We start from the raw sequence: 17,913 nt of genomic DNA, 5'->3' as shown, positions 1-17,913 counted from the left end.
CTGAATCGAGCATAGTTAGGCCTACTGTTGCTGTAAATAATTTTGAACAGAAACCTGACACCATTCAAATGATCCAACAGTTTGTTTAGTTTTATGGTTTGTAGGACAAGGATCCCAACGCTCACATGGCGAATTTCTTAGAGTTTTGCGACACTTTTAAAATCAATGGCATTTCTGATGATGCCATTCACTTTCGGTTGTTTCCCTTTTCATTGAGGAATAAGGCTAAACAATGGTTGAACTCGTTACCACGAGGGTCAATCACTACTTGGGAAAAAATGACCAAAAAGTTTTTATTAAAATATTTTCCGCCAGCTAAAACAGTCAAATTACGTAATGATATCTCTTCTTTTTTGCAGATGGATTTAGAAACACTCTACGATGCATGGAAGAGATACAAGGACCTTTTAAGAAGGTGCCCTCACCATGGGTTACCACTTTGGCTACAGGTTCAAACGTTTCATAATGGCCTGAATCCTTCGACTCGACAAATGATTGACGCAGCCGCTGGTGGAACTATCAATAATAAGACACCTGAGGATGCATATGAATTTATAGAAGAGATGTCACGAATAATTATCAGTGGCAAGTCATGAGGACAAAACTAATGAAAACAGTCACTGTATTTAACGTCGATTCGGTGACCATGCTCTCTAATCAGGTAGAACTTTTGAACAGAAAAATTGACGATTTTCTCAGTTCTTTACAGGTTCACCCAGTAATGAAATGCGAAGCAAGTGGAGGTGGATCAAGCAATTTAGAATACCCACCCTATGGCCACAACATGGAGAATGAGTAGTTAAATTACATGGGTAATAATCCTTGGTCTCAAAATAATCCTTATAGTAACACTTACAAAGCAGGTTGGAGGAACCACCCAAATTTTTCATGGGGAGGCCAAAGAAATCAGAGACCACCACCACCTCCAGGCTTCCAACAACCACCCGACCAACAAGAGAAAAAACTAAACCTTGAAGAGATGCTAACAAAATTAATCTCGGTGTCAGAAACTCATTTTCAGAATACTAAGACAGCACTTAAAAATCGACAAGTGTCAATCCAAAGGCTCGAAACTTAGATAGGTCAGCTCGCTAAATAGATATCTAAACGACTACAAGGTAGCCTACCGAGTAACACTGAACCTAACCCAAGGGAGAAAATCAATGAAATTACCGTTCAAGATGAGGAAGGGTTAGTTGCACTTGAACCAGAACCAAGGTAAAAAACTATGCTAAGTAAAGGTAAAGGTGAGGTGGACGACAATGACCAGAAACCGGTAAGTACATAATACAAACCTCGTGTGCCATACCCAAACATGACAAGGAAAGACCGTACAAAAAAACAATTCGGTAAATTCCTTAAATTATTAAAGAAGTTACATATTAACTTACTATTTATTGAATCTCTTTCGTAGATGCCAAATATAGTCAAATTCTTAAAGGAGCTTTTAAAAAACAAGCGGAAGTTGGATAAGGCGTCGTATATGGAGCTAAATGCGATTTGCTCAGCCATACTATAGAATAAGCTGGCCAATAAATTAAAAGATCCAGGTAGTTTTACGATTCCCTGTTTAATTGGTAGCGTAGATGTTAATGATGCTTTGGCTGGTTTAGGGGCTAGTATCAATGTCATGCCTTACAAAATGTTTAAGAAACTAGGTATTGGGAAACCCAAACAAACTAAGATGAGTATTCAATTAGCCGATAAAACAATTAGATTTCCTAGGGGGATTATTGAAGATGTACTCGTTAAAATTGACAAATTTATATTCCCAGTCGATAAAACAATAATTGATGTTGGCACAGGTGAACTCACACTTTGTGTGGGAGACGAAATAATCACCCTTCAAGCTTGTAATTCGAGTAACACATCAAAAATTGAAGGTGGTGGTATAAATCATTCTACTAAAACTAATCATGTGGTGCAACCTACTTTGCAGGAAATAGGTTCGAAGAACATACATAAGCCATGTTCAAGCAACAACAAAGGACCTATCTATGAAGAACGAGGACTACAAATCGAGGAACTAAATGAATGGAGGACACATAAACCAAAAACACATGATAAAACAAAACCGCACTATGACAAGCTAAATTTTTCCCCGAATCAACTTAAAGTTGGAGACAAAGTGCTATTAGACGAAGCAGACCCTCGTATTAACACTTCTGAACCGAATGAAGAAATCCCTCTTACGGTACTTAGCATTTTTCCATATGGTACAGTTGAGGTAATTCATCCCAAATTCGAAACGTTCAAGGTAAATAGTACTCGTCTTAAACCTTATGTTGATAAAACTGATAGTAGGGACGAGGAGTGTAAACTCCTCGAACCACCATGATCACACAACAAGAGAGGTAAGTCGAGCTTAGACTATAAATAAGTGCTTTTCGGGAGGCAACCTGAGCACCAACGATGTTAACCTCTTTAAAATATTAGTTTTTAACATCTAATCACTAATTAAGTCATTGAAACATAGGTTTTCTAATCCACACGGCCAGGTACACAGGCATGCCTTAGGCCGTGCTAACACCACGGGAGGAGACACGACCATGCAATATGGCCGTGTAAAAATAGTACAAAATTTTTACCCAACACTCGATGCGATACGTTGCCATGGCCATGCGACATGGCCGTGGGTGAAACTGCCAAAATAACACGGGCATGTGACACGCCCGTGTCTTAAAACCCTAGTTGAACCTGAAAATTTAGCACGAGCGTGAGACACGCCCGTGCCATTCATCCATGGTCGACACTGTCAAACTAACACAGGCGTGAACCTATATACACAGGCGTGGGAGAAGCGAACGAAGTAGGACACGGCCGTGCGACACGGTCGTGTGCACCCACACGCCCAAGGAACACACAGGTATAAATTAGGGCACAAGGGCCTCCCCCACGGTCGTGTGCCCCAAAATCTATATAAACCCCTCACTATTCATCATCCCCTTCCCCAAAATCCCTAACCCTAGCTGCTGCAACTTCACATCCCTCCTCACTACGCCCGTGCACCGACGACAGCCCTCTTCTGACAACCTAAGCTCCTCCTTCCACCAACATATTGTGTTTGATTACTCTTTTCTCTCTATTTTCTTCATCTCTTTTACTAATTTTATGATTCTTATGGTATTATTTGGCTAATATTTTATGAATATTCATTGTTCTCGCTGTAAAAATATGTTTTACCATTATTAGTCAATGTTTTCTGGTACATTCATTCTTTCTTGTGTTCCCATAAAGTCTATTTCATTCATTTCATGTTGAAAAAATCATGCTTTTCTTACGTCATTTGCTATATAAACTTCTATCATCTAGATTAAACCGCTGAGTGTTTGATAGTTGGTTGGATTGGTTAGTTTAACTACATTCATGATTACTTCTTGAATTAGTTCGTTTGTCTTGCAGATACATCATGTCCAATCATGGTAAGAAAATCGCTGTCCCCGCTTCAAAGAAAAGGAAACGAGCAGCGTCATCCTCGGATCCTACTGCAGAGATTAGGCACCTGTTCCTCCAGGTTCCCTTAGGACCCCAGGAGGAATTATATCAGATATTACGACCCTGACCTCTAGGTGTAGGCCACTACATTGATTGGGCCGCACTTGAACAGATTTAATTAGCTGACGCGGTCTGAGCCGTTCTAACGACTGACCCATGGGGGCTCTTCTTTGAGATCGTCGAGCTGATGTATCTCGAGTTCACATTGGAACTCTACTCGATGTTCCATCTTCATACTGTCATAACCAACTTCGATGATCTTGGAACGGTCCAGTTCCGTCTCGGCGGTCTAGTCCGCTAGTTGAGCATCCCCGAGTTCGGTATCGCATTGGGCCTATAGACGGAGGAGTTCATGGATGACAATGAACTTGACACTCTCCATCGCCACATCCACTACTCTTCCTCAAAGTGTTGAAAGGACCTCGTCCCTGTCTCAGCCACCTATGGTCCTAGCCACTCCAAGGCATCGGCTCTCGCCCCATCCCTGTGATACCTACACGCCATCTTGGCCCACACTCTGACAGGACGACAAGAGGGCACTGGTATCGTCAACACTCACGACGGCTATTTCTTATGGAGCATGGTGAATGGGCACATTTTCGACCTAGCCTACTTCATTGCCCTCGCCATCTGCCATCAGACTAAGCGACACAGGAGAGGAGTCATCTCTATCGAGCCCTATGTGACTTGATTGGCTCGGCACTTTGGGCTCTTCAACATAGTGGGACAATCATCCTCCCCCACTGTCATCGGCTAGATGTCCCGACAGGGCATCTTGAGCATGCTATATATGAGGATGATCGAGAAACGACGTGGCACCTACCCTCCTCAGTACCGCCTCATCCAGTCCACCAAAAAGGAGGACCCAGAGGACATTACTGATGATGTCCCTCCCCGTCACGAGGACCCTCCGACTCAGCCACCACCCTCGCTCCTCAACATAGTGGCACAATCGTCCTCCCCCACTGTCATCGGCTAGATGTCCCCACAGGGCATCTTGAGCATGCTACATATGAGGATGATCGAGAAACGACATGGCACCTACCCTCCTCAGTACTGCCTCATCCAGTCCACCGAAAAGGAGGACCCAGAGGACATTACTGATGATGTCCCTCCCCGTCACGAGGACCCTCCGACTCAGTCACCACCCTCTCATCGTCCAGTTCATGCAGCGGCTCCACTGTCTGACATCTCTGAGTGCCTTACACGATTTGAGCAGTAATGTTTTCAGCGTTTTGATCACATTGATGCTACTCTTGATCAGATTTGTCAGCACCTTTACATGTCATTGCCACCACCACCTCGCGAACCATCCGGCGATGACGATGTTTAAGAGCTTTTTATTTATTATTTTTATTTTCACTTGTATCTTTATTTATCTTCTTTAAGTACTTTTTATTTCATTTCCCTTTAATATTAAGTTTTTACAATTTTTATTTTCGACTATTTCATTACGAGTAATTATGCTTCCTTATATTTCCTAAAGAGTTCCCAATTTTATCACACTTATAAAGAGCTCCAAAGCTCATCATCAAATAGTAACTAAAAACTCCACTGGCAAAGGTTCTCCATGACTGCCATGTCTTGCTCGACTACGACCATAGCTACTACCAGATATAATACTCTTTTGGCGCAGGACTTATAAACTAATGAACCTCTACCACCACCGGAGTATCCTTCTCCACTCTCATCATTGCCTTGGCTGATTATTCTCCATAACTCCAATTCAAGGAGTTCATTCATGATTCAGGAAGTTTCACCTCTCTCTCTATCTTATGATTATATATTTATATTTTTCAAAATATCCATCTTTGTACATTGAGGGCAATGTACATCTTAAGTGTGGGGGTCTTTTATATTATCATTAGAAATCCATGAATTTTGTCTTATTCTCACGTGAATCACTCGTATCACTATTAGAATAAACTTTAATTAATTTAAGATTTTTATTGATATGTCTTGAATTAAAATGTAGGCATTTATGCATTGATTGTTTAAACTTCGAGACATTAGGGAATCAAGCATGATAAGTTGATTTTTGAAGAATTAAAAACTTTTAGGTTGCTTCCCTAAGTTTAGGTATTATCTTGAGTTGAAATTCACAAGTTTAAACATCAAAAAGCCATAATTTGTGTGAGATCTTGAGCCTTTAGAGCATATTTTATTTCTTTCATGCTCACTTTTATTATGAGTGCATCAGTATTGATTTGTTATTCTAGAACTTGCTTGATTATGCATGTCAAGACCACACCATTTGATTTGATATGTCGAGATGATAAAGGCACTTAAGTTTAACCCACTCACTCCACAAAAGCCTACCTTCATAATTAACCCTTAGTGAACCCTTTTGAGCCTAACAAGCCATTAATTAATTTACCCTCAATATTAACCTATAACCTATTATTGTTAAAATCCCCTAATTTTATCCCTATTTATTTCGAGATTTGATTTGAATTAATTGCTTATTTATGTTTTATTCTTTGTTGCAATAATTAAGTTCTATGTTATTTGACTTGTTCAAAAAAAAATACTTACATACATATTAGTAGTAATTCGTCATTTTTGAGCTTGATTGTTAATACCATACTCTGAGAAGAAGCTCACTTGTATTTAACTGATAATTAGTGATTTTTCTAGTTAGGTGATTTCTTCAATTCAATCTCGATTCTAACCTTTTCTTTCAGCTTGTGACCGCACCCCCTAACCAAAGCCACGTTACAACCCTCTAAAGACCTTTTTGATTGATGTATCATCTCAATATATAGTGGTGGAGACTTCATTTTCATGCAAGTTTATGGTAATAACTTTTCATATTGACTAATGAATGCTTTATTTGATGTCCTTAAACTCCTCGAGTGATTTGTGTGAATCTTTAGTGAGGATGTTAAACTCTGTGATATTTTGATCAAAGGTGATTACTTAGATGAAGGGGGACACCTATGTTTTCATGATAAAATGCTCAACTTGTAATGTTAGAAACTTTGATGTACTTTTAGTTGAATTTTCAATGTATGGTTACTTATGGATTATTTTGAGATAATATTGATAGGGAATATAAATTGAGAAGAATTTATTTTGATTATGAGTTGAGGATTTTACTTCAGGACAAGCAAACCCTTAAGTGTGGCGGTATTTGATAAACCGTAATTTATATATATTTCTATCACATGCTTAGCACATTTATGGATGAATTCTCCTTATATTTGGTGAATTCGATGCTCCTAATTCCTTAATTTCATGTTTTATACTTGGGTGAGCATAAGAGAGTAAAAAGAGCAAGAAACGGGTCAAAAATGGAGAAAATGAACCCATGGGGGAAATCAACATGGTCTGGACTTCCTCACACGGGCGTGGCACACGGCCGTGTCCATTTGGCAGGATCGAAGCACGGTTTACACGGGTAGACTACATGCCCGTGCCTATTCAACAGCCTTGACCAATCACACACGGGCGTGTCCCTCTCGAGCCCAAGTATAGTCCTATTCAGAAAAGGCCACTTTTAAGGGCTCTTAGGCATTCTAAAGCCTATTTAAGCACCTGAGGAGGCACTTTGAAGAGACACATGGAGTAGGAGGCAAAAAATTACTCAAGGGAAGCTGATTGATCCATCTCGAAAGCCAGATTTATCGTCAAGACTAAAGATCTCCCTTCAATTTCCATTCAGGGGTTTTGGGTTTTCTTTATGGTTTCTATTCATTATTCCTCTGAGATGTTTAATTTTATAATTATGAACTAAACTCCTTAAATACCTAAGGGGAATGAAACCTAAGAACGGATCTTGTTATTATTATCTAAATTGTATGATAAATATTTGACTTGTTCTTAATTATGTGTTCTTACTTCTTGTTTTAATATTTCAGGATATTGATTCAAGTTAATGCTCCTATTTAGAGGAGGAATAGACCCTATTTAAGAGTAAATTTGTCATAATTAAGTGAAGTCGATTGCACGCCTAGAGATAGGGTGATAAAATTTTATTGGATTAGGGTGAAACCTAATAAGGGGATCTATAACTCGAGTTAATGAAACACTAGGGCATTAATTAGAAAGAGATTTCAATTAATCAACCTAGGGTTAGACGTTATTAGTCTCGAGAGAGATAATAATATAAGTTAGGGATTTTTACGGATCAAGTCTAATGAATAAATCATCTGATTCAGAGTCAAATAACAAGTGAAGTCTAGGTGCATTTTTGCTTGGGTATTGTCTTAGTCAATCGAGTTTTCCCAAAAAGCTTTTTCCCAATTTTCTCTCTGTGCATCCTCAGTTTAATCAATTAGTCTAGATAAACGAATCCCTTAATTTTTAGGTTAGATAATAAAAAGAAAGTAATTACTAGTATTCTTGGTTCCTTTGGGTTCAACAATTCGGTCTTGCTAAAGCTATACTACTGTTCTAGAGGTACACTTCCCTTCATTGTGATAATAGTTAGTTTCAAGAGCGATTAATTATAAATACTTAAAACTTGTCACAAATATCACGTACCACTTGTGTACATCAACCTCTTTAACTCTAAGTTGGTGATACCCCGACCGAAGATCTATTTTAGAGAAAACAGATTCTCCTTCCAGTTGGTCGAACAGATCATCAATCCTTGGCAGAGGATAATAGTTCTTAATGGTCAGTTTATTCAGTTGTCTGTAGTCGATGCACATACACATGGATCCATCCTTCTTTTTCACAAATAAGACTGGTGCTCCCCACGGAAACAAACTAGGTCGGATAAACCTGTAACGCCTCAAAAATCCCAAAATCTCAAACTTTCTTTGTTTTCAATTTTGATAAAATTTATTTTTTATGTTCCTAGCCATGTGATAATTATAGTAGGTCTTAATTAAGGTTTGAGTTTGAACCTAGGAATAAATGAAATTATAGTCTAATTATTAAAAGAATCAGGGTTGGCAAGTAGGTGGGCTTTTAAATAAAAATAGGGAAAAATAGCATGAAAAAGCCTTGTGGAAGAGTGGCTAAATGACGCCACTTAGGGAGTAGAGAGGTGGCGTTAGTAGCTAGCAAGGAGATCCAAGGTTCAAATCCTAGCTTAGTATTTTTAAACGTTTAATTTTGGCCTTCTAGAAGGATGGAACTGGCGTGAAGATGGACTTCAGTGGGAGTGTTCAGAAGAGAAAATTAAGGAAAAGATCAAGGGGTTATCAGGGAGAAAAACGAGGAGATGAGAAGGGAGAAGTGATGGAACCGAATTAGGAATTGGGAATGGAAAATTCAGCTATAAGGGATATAAATTGGGGCCAAATATAGGGTTGCCAGGCTACTGCCAAAATTCTTCTTCACCTTGTTGCCAAAAATCCCTTTCTCCAAAAGCTGAAAACCTTTTTCTTTTCAAGATCCAAAAAGTCGAAAACCCTTTTATTTTTCTTTCTTTTCTTCCTGCCAGTTTCTATTCTTCTCTACACAATTTTCTTTGTTTCACTTGGCCGATTTCTTCTTCTACTCTTCTTCTTTAATCTGTACCAAATAAACCTTATTCACCATACTAAGTTTGAAAAGCTGAAAAGCCGAATCTCCCAAGGGCTGAATACTCTTTGACCGAATCTAGTGTAAGTGTTGCTCTTCCAATCTATTTTCTTTGCTAGGTATCGATTATTGTCCCTCACTCTTTCAATCAACTTTGGTAGGGAATTAGTATCGGATCTCGGATCTTATCTCATTGCCGAATTGCCCCTTAGGTGTTGCAGCTTTGGTAAGTATTCCTCATCCATTGGCTAAGGTTGGCTAAATAGCCATAGTAAGGTAAGGAGACTTGCGTTGGATATGAGTCACCTATTATTCTAGTTTTAATACTTACGATTGGTGCAAATCTAGGAGTTGATCGTGGTTAGTGAAGGGGCTGTTATACTTATCGTGCAAGGTAAGGTTAAGGTGAGATTTCGAATTTTGGTAAAGTATTCGATAAGTACGTAAGATTAATCTTTTAGTGATATCGATTGTAGGTTTGGGCTAAAGAGATCGCATCACGCTTGCTTAATAGGTCTGTACATACACTGCACACACATTATGTAACGGCAAAAGCCGAAATGCCGAAATGCCAAAAAGCTGAAAGTTTGGCTACAGTAGTCTTACGAGTGCATGAAAACTTGTAAGGGGGAGACCGACAAGTTGCCTAAGGCCCACGGGCAATTTCGTGGTCTTGGGTTGTGATTTGGCCATACAGGCCAGAATAGGCTAAATGGGCCCGATGGGCTGTTGGGACCATAATAGGTAAAAACTGAATTTTGATGCTATGTGATAGAAATTTGTATGTGAGCATGAATATGAATGTGACTGGGCCTAACGGGCCATATAAATGTGATTTGGGCCTAATGGGCCATATTCAGGTGATTTGGGTCTAATAGGCCATATGAATATGATTGGGCTTAATGGGCCAGATACAGGTATGTGAAATTGTTTGGGCTTTATAAGGGGTTTGGGGCCTAGTATATGATATCCACATAAGACTTAATTAATATATTGCGACCGTGGAGAAGTCAAAGGGTTAAGGTGTGGCAACGGGTATATGCATGTCTAAGATTAGATCTAAAGAGAGCTTGGTACTTACGCGATCTTAATTACTCAACTCCTCTTCTTTGGAATCCTACCTGGTGCATAGTATCCGTTCATCTTAGCTTACAGGACTTGTTAACTGGTCAAGGTAAGTGAAAACCATAATTAAGGGAAAATTACCAAAATACCCCTAAGGGCGAAAATGATAAAAAACCCTCAGGTGTTGAATGTACGTTTTATGGATGTGACATGCATACATATGATTTTCTGCTTAGGCTTCATATGGGGTGGGAACTATGGAATGGAAGAAGTATATGAGGATCGCATGGTTGCCTGACAATCGTAGATCCATCGACGGCTTTTAAAGCCCAATATGTAAATGAAGGTAGTTCCGCAATCGGGCTACCATGGTGTGTAGGCTGGGTGGGTCGATATTTATATCCCCACATGGTGTGACGGGGGATGTACCTGGTGTGTAGCAGATGGATAATTTGGATGGGATTGCATTGCATGATTGATGAATGATGTTATTTTTCTTGAATGCTTGCTTTTGCCGAGGGTTTTACACAATGAGTTTGCAAAAACTCACCCCCCTCTTTTTTTTTTTTTTCAGGTGATGCTCAATAGAAGGTTCGATGTTTGGAAGGACTTTGGGTGGCCGGCTAGCAAGATAATTCGGACTTGGTTTTTTAAGCATCTAAGTTTTTATTTCTTTTTAAGTGTGTTCAGACCAGATTGTAATAAGGTTTTCAATTACTACTTGAATTATTATTATTATTTTCATTGTAATTACGAGAAGTTGAACATGGATTTCTAAAATTATAGTATGTTTTCTACGTTTCCGCAACTAAATTTTTTAAAATATCAAATTATTTAAACAAGGCTTTCGTAACTGAAAGGTTTTTCTTTTTTAGTTAACTAGGGTTTTTTTTAAGAAGGGTTTTCAATGAAAATACGATTTTCGCTAAAACACTTCAATATAACACGCCAAATTTAGCCATAACGTGTGAGCAAGGTTTGGGGTGTTACATTTAGTGGTATCAGAGCCCAGGTTGTGAAACTCAGGCCGTGAATTGGGCCTTATTACTTGGTTTTTTTTGTGTTTGAAAAAAATATATATTTTGAATAATAATGTTTTGGAAAAAGGAAAGTCTTGCTGAGCGGCACACCGAGTCTCTGATGTCGAACCAAGTAAGTACTTTTACTCTTAAATTTGTTTAAATTGTTATACAGTAGATAGTTAGAGGGCTACTTTAGATGATTTTGTTAGAATGGAACTGAAGCCATAGGATCTTGAAACTATAGAGGATTTTTGAAAACAATATTCTCTTTAATTACTTCCATAAAACATCGGGTTAATTATTGAAGCTAACTGAGACTTCATAAAATTTCTAATTTAGATAATAGCAAATCGATGATGAGTGCTAGAAGAGGTGCAAGAGGCCGTGGCCGAGGCCGCAAAAGTTTTAGGGCTGAATCGTCGGCATCGGGCCATATGCTTGATGTTGGAATAGAAGACGCTTCGGCCTCACTTGTGGCTGGGAATGGACAGTATGATCGGGTTGCGGGAGAAGATGCATTATCGCAGGCAATGCTGAGAATTTTTGAAAGGGTTGTTGGGCCCAATAATGCCAGCAGAAATCGGGGGTCCATTCTAGAGCGACTTCTATCGAACAGGGCTGAGATCTTTAAAGGCGTGGCTGGTGTGGCTCCTAATGTGGCTGAATATTGGTTGGAGGCCATTGAAAGAATAATGGAGGATTTGGACTGCTCACCGGAACAAAAGCTGAAAGGAGCTGTGTCACTATTAAGGGAAGAAGCCTACCAGTGGTGGTTGACAGTGAAAGAGGGCACCTAACCAGAGCGGGTCACTTGGAAGTTCTTCAAAGCTGCTTTCCAAGGGAAGTATGTGGGTGCAAGCTATATGGATGCTAGAAGGAAGGAGTTCCTGAACCTGACCCAATGAAACAAATCGGTGGCGGAGTATGAGGCGGAGTTTCTACGCCTTAGTAGGTATGCAAGAGTAATGGTGGCAACGGAGTATGAGCGTTGTGTTAGGTTTGAGGATGGACTTAAAGATAGCCTCAGGGTACTAATAGCTCCACAAAGGGAGCGAGTTTTCTTGGAGTTGGTGGAGAAGGCAAAGATAGCGGAGGAGGTAAAGCAGACTGAGCACTAAATCGAGAAAAAGAAAGGGGTAAGAGTAAAAGGGAGGCTGAGACTCTTGGTGTCGGACAGATGCCTAAGGCTAGGGCCAGAGTTAATGTGCCAGATAGAGCAGGGCCCCTTGCTGTTAATCCAGGGGTGCCACTTTGGGCTGATTGTGGGAAAGGTCATGTAGGCGAGTGTTGGAAGAGGACGGGAGCTTGTCTAGCTTGTGGATCTATGGAGCATAGGATCAGGAATTGTCCTAGAATGTTAGCTCAAAGCCGCCGTGGACCGAGGTGGTGTACACCATCGAGGGTGGTCACCATCACGAGAGGCCATGATCAGGCCTGGGGTGGAAATGGTTTGGGTCGTGGAGCACCAGGTAGAGGTGCTGGTCATGATGAGGCGCGGCAGTCAGCTTTGGTCTATGCAGCACGTCGTCAAGAGGATGGAGACGCTCCAGAGGCGAATAATGGTATGTACTTACCCATAGTGTGCTATTTACCTAAGTTGGAATTAGAGTGCACAACAGAAGTGTGGTGTGGTAGTTTGTGTTAGTAGTTGGAAATTTCGAGGATGAAATATCTTTTAAGGGGTAGAGTTGTAAAGCCCCAAAAATCCCGAAACCCAAAAATTTTGAAATCTTAAACTTTCTTTGTTTTCAGTTTTGATAAAAATTACGTTTTATGTTCCTAGCCATGTGATAATTAAAGTAGGTCTTAACTAAGGTTTGAGTTCGAACCTAGGAATAAATGAAATTATAGTTTAATTATTAAAAGAATCAGGGTTGGCAAGTTGGTGGGCTTTGAAATAAAAATAGGGGAAAAATAACATGAAAAAACCTTGTGGAGGAGTGGTTAAGTGACGCCACTTAGGGAGTAGGGAGGTGGCGTTAGTAGCTAGCAAGGAGATCCAAAGTTCAAATCCTAGCTTAGTATTTTTAAAAGTTTAATTTTGGCCTTCTAGAAGGATGGAAGTGGCGTGAAGATGGACCCGAGAGGAGTGTTTAGAAGAGAAAATTAAGGAAAAGATCAAGGGTTTATCAAGGAGAAAAACGAGGAGATGAGAAGGGAGAAGTGATGGAGCCAAATTGGGAATTGGGAATGGAAAATTCAGCTATAGGGGCTATAAATAGAGGCCGAATATAGGGTTTCCAGGCTACTGCCAAATTCTTCTTCACCTTGTTGCCAGAAACCCCTTGCTCTAAAAGCCAAAAACCCTTTTCTTTTCAAGATCCAAAAAGCCAAAAACCCTTTTTCTTTTCTTTCTTTTCTTCCTACCGATTTCTATTCTTCTCTACACAATTTTCTTTATTTCACTTAGCCGATTTCTTCTTCTACTCTTCTTCTTTAATCTGTACCAAATAAACCTTATTCACCATACTAAGTTTGAAAAGCTGAAAAGCCAAAAAGCCGAATCTCCCAAGGGTTGAATACTCTTTGATCGAATCTAGTGTAAGTGTTGCTCTTTCAATCGATTCTCTTTGCTAGGTATCGATTATTGTCCCTCACTCTTTCAATCAACCAAAGCTCATTGCTGAATTGCCCCTTAGGTGTTGCGGTTTTGGTAAGTATTCCTCATCCATTAGCTAAGGTTGGCTGAATAGCCATAGTAAGGTAAGGGGACTTGTGTTGGATACGAGTCACCTATTATTCTGGTTTTAATAGTTACGATCGGTGCAGATCTAGGAGTTGATCGTGGTTAGTGAAGGGACTGATATACTTATCGCGCAAGGTAAGGTTAAGGTGGGATTCCGGCTTTTGGTAAAGTATTCGATGAGTATGTAAGATTAATCTTTGAGTGATATTGATTGTAGGTTTGAGCTAAAGAGATCGCATCACGCTTGCATACCAGGTGTGTACATACACTGCACACACATTATGTATCGACAAAAGCCGAAATGCCAAAAAGCTGAAAGTTTGGATACGTTAGTCTTGTAAGTGCATGAACACTCGTAAGAGGGAGACCGATAGGTTGCCTAAGGCCCACGAGCGATTCCGTGGACTTAGGTTGTGATTTGGCCATACGGGCCAGAATGGGCTAAATGGGTCCGATGAGCTGTTGGGCCCATAATAGGAAAAAACTGAATATTGAAGGCAAAAACTGAATATTATTGCTATGTTATAGGAATTTGTATGTGAGCATGAATATAAATGTGACTGGGCCTAACGGGCAATATATATGTGATTTGGGTCTAATGGGCCATATTCAGGTGATTTGGGCCAATAGGCCATATGAATATGATTGGGCTTAATGGGCCAGATACAGGTATGTGAAATTGTTTGGGCTTTATAAGGCGTTTTGGGCCTAGTATATGATATCCACATAAGACTTAATTAATATATTGCGACCGTGGACAAGTCAAAGGGTTAAGGTGTGGCAACGGGTATATGCATGTCTAGGATTTGATCTAGGGAGAGCTTGGTACTTAAGCAATTTTAATTAGTCACCTCCTCTTCTCTGGAATCCTACCTGGTGCTTAGTATTCGTTCATCTTAGCTCACGGGACTTCTTAACGGGTCAAGGTAAGTGAAAACCATAATTAAGGGAAAATTACTGAAATGTCCCTAAGGGCGAAAATGACAAAATACCCCTAGGTGTTGAATGTACGTTTAATGGATGTGACATGCATACATATGATGTTCTGCTTAGGCTACATATGGGGTGGGAACTATGGAATGGAGAAAGCATATGAGGATCGCATGGTTGCCTGACAATCCACCGACGGCTTTTAAAGCCCAAGATATAAATGAAGGTGGTTCCGCAACTGGGCTACCATGGTGTGTGGGCTGGGTGGGTCGATATTTATATCCCTACATGGTGTGATGGGGGACAGAGCTGGTGTGTAACGGATGTATAATTTGGATTGGATTGCATTGCATGATTGATTAATGATGTTCTGCTTAGGCTGCATATGGGGTGGGAACTATGGAATGGAGAAAGCATATGAGGATTGCATGGTTGCCTGACAATCGTGGATCCACCGACGGCTTTTAAAGCCCAATATATAAATGAAGGTAGTTCTACAACCAAGCTACCATGGTGTGTGGACTGGGTGGGTCGATATTTATATCCCCACATGGTGTGACGGGGGACAGAGCTGGTGTGTAGCGGATGGATAATTTGGATTGGATTGCATTACATGATTGATTAATGATTTTTTTCGTGAATACTTGTTTTTGCCGAGGGTTTTACACACTGAGTTTCCGAAAACTCACCCCCTCTTTTATTTTATTTTTAGGTGATGCTCAGTAGAAGGTTCGATGTTTGGAAGGACTCTGGGTGGCCAGCTAGCAAGATAATTCGGACATGGTTTTTTTAAGTATTTAAGTATTTATTTCTTTTTAAGTGTGTTCAGACCAGATTGTAATAAGGTTTTCAATTACTACTTGAATTATTATTATTATTCATTGTAATTACAAGAAGTTGAACATGGATTTCTTAAATTATAGTATGTTTTCTACGTTTCCGCAACTAAGTTTTTTAAAATATCAAATGATTAAACAAGGCTTTCGTAACTGAAAGGTTTTTCTTTCTTAGTTAATTAGGGTTTTTTTTCAGAAGGGTTTTCAATTAAAACATGGTTTTCGATAAAACACTTCAATGTAACACGCTAGATTCGGCCATAACGTCTGGGCCAGGTTTTGGGTGTTACCAAACCCATGGTCTAGTAGCTCTTGAATCTAGGCCATAAGCTCCACAAGCTCTTTCAGTGCCATTCTGTAAGAGGCGATGGACACTGGAGCTGTACTAGGAAGGAGCTCAATCCCAAATTCCACTTCACGTTCTGGAGGTAACCCTGGTAGCTCTTCTGGAAAGACGTCGGGAAAATTCTTAACTATTCTGATACCCTTCACCGAAGAGTCCCCAACATCTGTAACACTGACGTAGGCCAAGAATGCCTCACAACCCTTGCGAACCAATTTTTCGGTCCTTAGTGCAGAAATTACATTACTCAAATAGTTTCGTCGCTCCCCAATTACCACTACCTACTCATCTGCCTCAGATCTCAGTACAACCCATTTAATGGCACAATCCAAGCTTACCCGATGTTTAACTAGCCAATCTTGCCCAATATTAGGTCGAATTCTCTGAAAGGCAACTCCATATGATCGATCAGAAAGATAACACCTTGTATCTCCAAGGGAACATCTCTAAACACCTTATTAATCCAAATCGACTGCCCCAATGGACTTAGAAGAGTAATCTCACTCATAATGTTTTCAGCCATAAAACCCAATATCTCAGACACAGAGCATGCTATGTATGAATGTGTAGACCCAACATCAATTAATATAGTATAAGGTACATTATGGATAAAGAACGTACCCGTAATGACATCTGGAGCATCCCTATCTTTTCGGTGACGTGCAGCATAAACTAGCGTCGGTTGCCTTGCCTCAGAATGACCAGTACCTCTGTCCGGTGCTCCATGACCACGGCCCATACCATTTTCACCCCTGGCCTGACGACGGCCTCTTAATGGCTATTGACCACCCTGCTGAACATTACCAAAACCAGTAGATTGCATCTGCTCGGGCTTCCATGGACAATCCTTGACACAGTGCTCCAATGATCCGTACCTCAAACATGCACCCATCTTTTTCCAACATTCACCTTGGTGGCGTTTCCCACAATTAGCACAAAACTGCGGTCTATTAGTAGCAGCAGTGGAGGTCCTAACTCTGCTTGGTCCATCAGCTCTGGGCTTTTTCTTAAACCTCTGAAAAGAATTTGAGAGCTTAGCATCCCTCTTACCTCTACCTTTCTCTCTGTTCTGGCGCTTAGCACAAATCACATCCTCGGTGATTTTTGCGTTGTCAACCAGTACTGAAAAATTTAGTTTCCTCTGATGAGCTATCAGAACCCTTAAACCATCTCTGAGGCAGTCCTGAAATGAAACACATCACTCATATTCTGTTGCGACCATCTCACGTCATAGCGGCTCAATTGTAAAAATTCAGCCTCATATTCAATCACTGTTCTATCCCCCTGAGTTAAGTTCAGAAATTCCCTTCTACGGGCATCCACATAGCTGGCACCCATATACTTAGCCTGGAAAGTAGTCTTGAAAAACTCCCAGGTCAACCGATCACCTTGAGTTCCCTCCTTGCTGGTAAGCCACCACTGGTAGGTCTCATCTCTCAACAGTGATATTGCACCTTTTAATTTTTACTTGGGGGTGCAGCCGAGGTCATACATGATCCTCTCTATAGCCTTGATCCAATATTCAGCCACATTGGGGCAACTCTAGCAATACCCCTAAAAGTCTCTGCCCCATTAGACCTGAGTCATTCTATAACTGACCCACAACCCACAGTGCCAGTACTAGGTCCAACAACCCTTTCCAAAATCCTCAACATTGCTTGGGATAGTGCATGTCCCCAGTTACTCGATTTTGAAACCCTATCTCATCCATAGGTGAAGTTGGTGCCTCTCTAACTTCTTCATTAGGCTGGTGTCCAGAAGACGAAGACCTAGCCCAAGCACCCTCACAGCCTTTGTCGCGGCCTCTGCCATGAGTACCTCTAGTGCTCATTATCCAATCGGGCTTTTATCTGTATTAAAATTTTTATGCCAGTCAATTTATTGTTCCAGTGTTTATTACCGATATCTTATGAACAATATTAGCTTAGAGTTTTGTTTTCGTAGTTTGCATTCTTACTACGGTTCATAGTTTACTCTAACTAAAGAGTTTCAGAACAAACAATCAGAAAGCTTACCGGATCAACGTGGAGACTCGGTGTACCACTCCTTCAGTATAACATT

The 17,913-nt window shown here is 40.3% G+C and overlaps 1 non-coding gene across 1 annotated transcript; it reads right to left on the bottom strand.

Moving 5' to 3' along the window:
• Window positions 1-326: 326 nt before the first annotated feature.
• On the bottom strand, window positions 327-433 carry LOC128287598 (small nucleolar RNA R71). Its single transcript, XR_008278298.1, has one exon. It is a non-coding gene; the product is annotated as a small nucleolar RNA R71 (small nucleolar RNA).
• Between the last annotated feature and the right edge of the window lie 17,480 nt (window positions 434-17,913).

Source organism: Gossypium arboreum, chromosome 13 (assembly GCF_025698485.1).
Source record: "Gossypium arboreum isolate Shixiya-1 chromosome 13, ASM2569848v2, whole genome shotgun sequence".
Classification (NCBI taxonomy): Eukaryota; Viridiplantae; Streptophyta; class Magnoliopsida; order Malvales; family Malvaceae; genus Gossypium; species Gossypium arboreum.
Note: the sequence above shows the minus strand (reverse complement) of the source record. Positions and strands in the feature narration are given on the sequence as shown.